Raw genomic sequence first — 5,791 nt, 5'->3', positions numbered from 1 at the left:
AAATAGGACCCAGACATGGTTGACCAGCTCTAACCCATGCCCACTTGGCCCATATACAGCCCATATGAGACCCTCACATGGTTGACCAGTTCTAACCCATGCCCACTTAGCCCACACATAACCCAAATAGGACCTATAAATGGTTTCAGTAGTAGATTCAGTAGTTTTTATCATTACAGCATTTTCCCCTCTGTATAATGGACAGACATTAGGAGTGTTTCCTTACACTTAGATACGTTTATACTGTGTATATTTGCATGCTTTTTATGAATGTCTGCTGCTAATGTTATACATTAACGGCTACATTACGCCGCCGACTCTGTGTGAGCTATATCTTTGCTGCTGTAACACCTCAAATTTCCCCATTGTGGGACTAATAAAGGACATCTTTATCTTTATCTTTACCAGTTCTAACCCATGCCCACTTAGCCCATACACAACCCGTATTGCACCCACAACATTTGCCCAGTTTAAGCCCATGCCCACCAATCCCAGATGGCGCCCACATGGAACCCTGTACCATTGCCCACTTCTAGCCCATTCCCACTTGGTACCCAGGAATCCCGCATTTACCCCATTTGGGGCCCAGTTGGACATGTTGGCTGGGTACAGTACTTTTATTCTTGCAGTATTTTTATCATTGCAGTATTTTCAATCATTCAGTATTTTTTTTTATCATTGCAGCGTTTTTATTTATTTCCCCTCTGAACCATAGACAGGCATTAGGAGTGTTTCCTTACACTTGTATATGTTGTGGGCTGTAAGTGTGTATATACATGGGGATCTGTGTATATACGTATATACTGTGTATATTTGCATGCTTTTTATGAATGCCTGCTGCCAATGTTATACATTAACAGCTACATTACGTCGGTGCCACTGTGTGATGTATATCTTTGCTGCTGTAACACTGCAAATGTCCCCGTTATGGGACAATTAAAAGACATCTTTATCTTTAGAAATTGAAGATTCACTTGCGAGGCCATTTTCAACACGGACCTTTCAAGAGAAGCTATATCGTCCAACACTCGGTCAGTGCTGTCTAAGTGCTTTTCTGTATATTGTTTGTCCACCCGTGGTGTCATAAATTATGGTATTATGAGGGGGATTTATTCAAGTAGGACGAAGTAGGACTTCATTGAAGGCCCAGGTGTGAAATGCATGGCCCTCCACTGGTTCAAATAATATCTAAAACTAAATTACCAGTTACATGTGCAATTTCAATATTCAACAATTATCTCAACAAAAAAGGACAATCTGAATTTTTTTTAAATGCACAATAAAACAGAAAAGCCATTTCCGGGTATTTTACAATTCAGTCTTCATTGGGGAAAAAACATTCAACAATTTGCTTTTCTTATTTAATACATAGTTCAGCACAGCAGGTGGCGGACAAGCACCTTAAAATGTCATTCGCCTACACAAGGAAGAAGAACATGCCCGAGGCGCTCCCGTGTCCTCGTCTTTCGGTCAACCTGAGAATAATGTTCTTGAGGATTAAAGTTTATAAATGTAAGTATGATGTGATTTTTTATTTTATTTTATGTTGTTGAACAGTGTTTTTGTTTATTTTATAATTTCGTCATTAAAATGCTGTGGCGGTTGGAGAGTCAGCTTCGTGTTAGGGCGTGTTAAAGATCCCGATACCCACACTACACCCTCATTGAAGTATATACGAGTAAAATTATTCGAGCGCGCAGCCAAAGTATATTGTCCACAATTATTTGCGGACTTAACCAAAATCCCATTGAACTGGCGATGTTCGGTGGAATTCTTGTGCCCATGCTGAAAAAAATTCTCTTCAAATGTACATATCGAATTATGACATTATGATAAACAGTTGCATGTGTGCAATTTCGGTCACTCTTTTAAAGTCACCTACGTGTTTTGTCCGAGTGCAGCTAGCGTACTTAGCGACCTTGTGTGCATGCGCCGCAGATTGTGAGAGCGCCTCAAATAGTATAAATGAAGCTATAGCTTGTTCCGGTGGGTCCCAAGCCAGGGTTTTTTCCTAACTACCACATTACTTAAGTTTTAATATCACTCTCAACGTCACGTCAAAATTGTTACAAATAAATACATAATGATAACGTGCCGCCAAGCTCGATGACATAGGAGGCGGAAGTTGGTGTCGTCACACGCATTGTCCCAATTTTGCAATATCGGTACGCTTGGAACCTGTGCTCTGCAACACCCCATGTACACGTCAACGAGGAACGTATGGTGTAGAGTGTTTATTGCGATTGGGCCATTCTTTGTCACGGTCTTCTCTCTGACAAATTGGCATATTTAGCAGCCAAAATATAATGAGCCGTTGCTGTGATAGTAGTTGCAGCCCAAGGTTATTTTAGTAAACGAAAATGAACTCAAAACTTGAATAGAAAAAAATAAAATTCGATAATGAAAAAAATACAGTGAACCCTCGGTTATCGCGGTTAATGGGGACCGAGACCACCCGCGAAAACTGAAAATCTGCGAAGTAGCGGCGCACCTTCAAAAATGCTTTAAAAAAAAAGTGCGAAGTAGTGGTGCACCTTCAAAAATGTTTAAAAAAAAAAAATTAATAAATATATATATATATATATATATATATATATATACACGGGTAGAGAGAGAGAGAGTGAAATTCATGCTATAACAAAAAAAAAAAAATTATTATTAAAACTTATTATTTTTTTATTCCCCAGCCATTATTTTTGTATTTATTCAATTACTTCTTTTTGTATTTTTTTAATTGCTTCGACCTTTACCTGCTGGTACGCCGTCCGGTGTGCCCTGTGAAATGAAAGCCTGACAGCCTCGCGCTCCGCTCGTGCTCGGGCGGAAGAGGTGCTCCTCTTCGGCTTAATTGTCATGCACGCCGGACCTGCTCCCCCGAAGCGTGTCTCCGTTCGATTGAACTCGGTTTCATTTCGCCCCGCCCGTGCCCGGGGAAGGTGCTCCTATTCGGCTTAACTGTGACACACGCCCGCCCTCCTCCCCCGGAGCTTCCATTCGGTTAAACTTAAGGGCCGCTTGGCACCGCCCGTGCCCGGGGAAGGTGCTTCTCTTCGGCTTAACTGTGACGCGAGCATGCCCTCCTCCTCCGGAGCTTCCATTCGGTTAAACTTAGGGGCCGCTTGACACCGCCCGTGCCCGGGGAAGGTGCTCCTCTTCGGCTTAACTGCCACGCACGCCGGCCGGCCTCCTCCGGAGCTCTCGTACGCTCCCGAGCAGAGCGAAATGTCGCCCCGCTAGTGCCCGGGCGGAAGTTGTTCCTCTTCGGCTTAACTGCCACGCACGCTGGCCGGAGCTCTGGTACGGTCCGAACCGCGCGAAACGTCGCCCCAAATCGTGCCCGGGGGAACGTGCTCTTCTTCGTCCACTCTCCTCTTCGCCCACGCTCTTCTTCGGCGCATGCCGGCCGTCTAACAGCTCCAGCGCCCCGTCGTGCCGCTCGGCGAAACTACAATGCCCCCGAATATTTTTTAGACCCGCGAAGCACTGAACCCGCGAAAGGTGAACCGCGAAGTAGCGAGGGTTCACTGTAAAATGAAAATGCTCTTTCAAAAATTAAAACTATCTAAAACTAGTGATGGCAAAATGAAGCCCCATAAAGCAGCCAAGCCCTGCAGGGAAATACTTCACACACGAATGGGCTTCGAGATGCTTCATTTTTCTTGACTACGCCATCCCGTGGACAGAAAAATGTATAACATGCTTGGTGCATGCAATAAAATGGTGAGCTGTAAATCATGCTCTGCTTACCAAACAATATGTATTTGAAGAGTGATTTTAATTGTTCTGTTTTACTTTGTCTTCTCACTTCTCCAATATTCAGACAGCTCCGCCAAGACCAACGTTTCACCCCCACACTGATATAAAATGGACCCAACCGTTTGGGTCTCTTTCCAAATTTGGTACCAAAGCCTCCCCCACAGTGCGGCAGCTATCTTGAATTGGCCCGTTCCCAGAGAGTTTTACTTCATTCAGTGTCATTCAGTATTATTCAAAATCTTTCAGTGTCATTCCAAATCATTCAATGTCATTCACGATCTTTCCACATGCTTCCACCTTCCATCGTTCAGTGTCATTCCACATTCTCTTTGATATATAACATAACATAATGTAACCCAGTAGAGAAAACACCATTTTATTTTGAAAAAACATTTATTGTGTTAAGAGGAAGTGTATATCTCTCGTCTACTTGATTTCCTGTTTGGAGTGTCATTCATCTGATTATGACTTTCTGATTCGTCAAAGTCAAGTTGTCCCGCCTTCTCGAGATGCTATCTCGAGATTAGCTGTGTATATCGTTCTTTTACGCCTGGACACCCTACTGAAAGGTTGCGTGACGATATCTAATGCTAATGTGCCGTTCGGTGAGTGAAATACTTATTGAAGTTGATATAAATGTGACCAATAATAAAATGTTAATTGGGAAATGTTTTATCTCAAGTGTGGATACCAGTGAGAACTGAGGGTCTGTGACAATTCGACCGTGTTCGTACTTGAACGTCGTATTGGTGAGTCGCCATGCACTTGCTATGGACTGTCGTAAAAACGTTTATGTGAGGCTAACGCTAAGCTAACGTTAAGCTAATGCTAATCGCGAGTGGAAATGTACTGCTTGTTTACAGTGAAAGAGTTGATTTTACTTGTTTTAAGGTCTTTCTAAAGCAAGGTTTATGTTGACAAACAAATGTATAACTGCTCATTTTGATGTAATATGTGTTAAAAGTGAAATGTTGAATTGACTCAGTTATGTTTGTTATACAATTATTTCTTTATTGAAGTGATTGATATGTAAACCATAAAACATGGTTATTGAGAAATTGGACATATTGAGAAATGTGTTTATTGTTAGCTCATGAGTTCATTTCATGTGTTACAATGACAATTTGGAAAACATGCATGTAAATTAATAACTGTTATAAATGTGATATTTAGATGCAGTATTTATGATAATTGAAAACTATAGAGCTATAGCGACTGATGATACTGGAAACTGATAATAGACTTATTAGCTGCATACAATAATTTCATTATTGTTATGCAGGCTGGGTTTTTTTGTCTTGGCATTAAACCAAGATCCGAAACTGAATGGATTCTCCTTTGATGGAGATGGCGAGCCTGAGCCCAGAACCACATCTGCGATAAAGGAACCACAGTCTTCACCAACTTCTTTGTGAACATCACGTGGTAACACACCTAATTACCACCACGACAAGACTTTTTTCCCCAAGACTACCGGAAAGAACATTGACTGACTTAAACTAAATATTACTGAGCTCAGTAGGACTTTGGGATTATTATTTCTAATTTTTGGGATTTGTGATTTATTTTATGTATATGATGCCGGCTGTGAATTTGTAAATAATTGTTTTGTTTTCCATGTTAATACAGTTATTGTTGTTGCTCATTTCTGCCTCCAGCTATTTCATTCACACACCTATCAATTATCACTATTGTAGCCTTTGAGAATCTAGAGTCTGGTCCAATTTATTAAATATCAAACTAACACTATCTTTAAGTAATCGGGGGTTACATAACAACCGGTTCCGGCGCCGCGCGAGTGGCTGCCTGTTTACAGCAGCGTGGCTCACTATTGAGCCTTTTCTCTATATCTTTGCTGCTGTAACACCTCAAATTTCCCCATTGTGGGACTAATAAAGGACATCTTATCTTATCTTATCTTAATAACATAATCCTGGGTCAGCAGACACCTAATTAATGTGTTAATACATGATACATTTTTATATAAGCAACACTTATGATTGTAACGTATTTTTAATTCTTTCTAGGCGGGAAC

General features: G+C 41.3%; 1 long non-coding RNA gene across 1 annotated transcript; it reads left to right on the top strand.

The window, feature by feature from the left end:
* Nucleotides 1-4,142: 4,142 nt before the first annotated feature.
* On the top strand, nucleotides 4,143-5,332 carry LOC148314820 (uncharacterized). Its single transcript, XR_015841488.1, has 3 exons — nucleotides 4,143-4,361; nucleotides 4,439-4,505; nucleotides 5,039-5,332. It is a non-coding gene; the product is annotated as an uncharacterized LOC148314820 (long non-coding RNA).
* The last annotated feature ends 459 nt before the right edge of the window (nucleotides 5,333-5,791 follow it).

Source organism: Idiotropiscis lumnitzeri, unplaced genomic scaffold (genome assembly GCF_059441095.1).
Source record: "Idiotropiscis lumnitzeri isolate Australia: NSW breed Sydney's pygmy pipehorse unplaced genomic scaffold, RoL_Ilum_1.0 HiC_scaffold_211, whole genome shotgun sequence".
NCBI lineage: Eukaryota > Metazoa > Chordata > Actinopteri > Syngnathiformes > Syngnathidae > Idiotropiscis > Idiotropiscis lumnitzeri.
The sequence above is the reverse complement of the archived record's forward strand: the minus strand, read 5'-3'. Positions and strand labels throughout refer to the sequence as shown.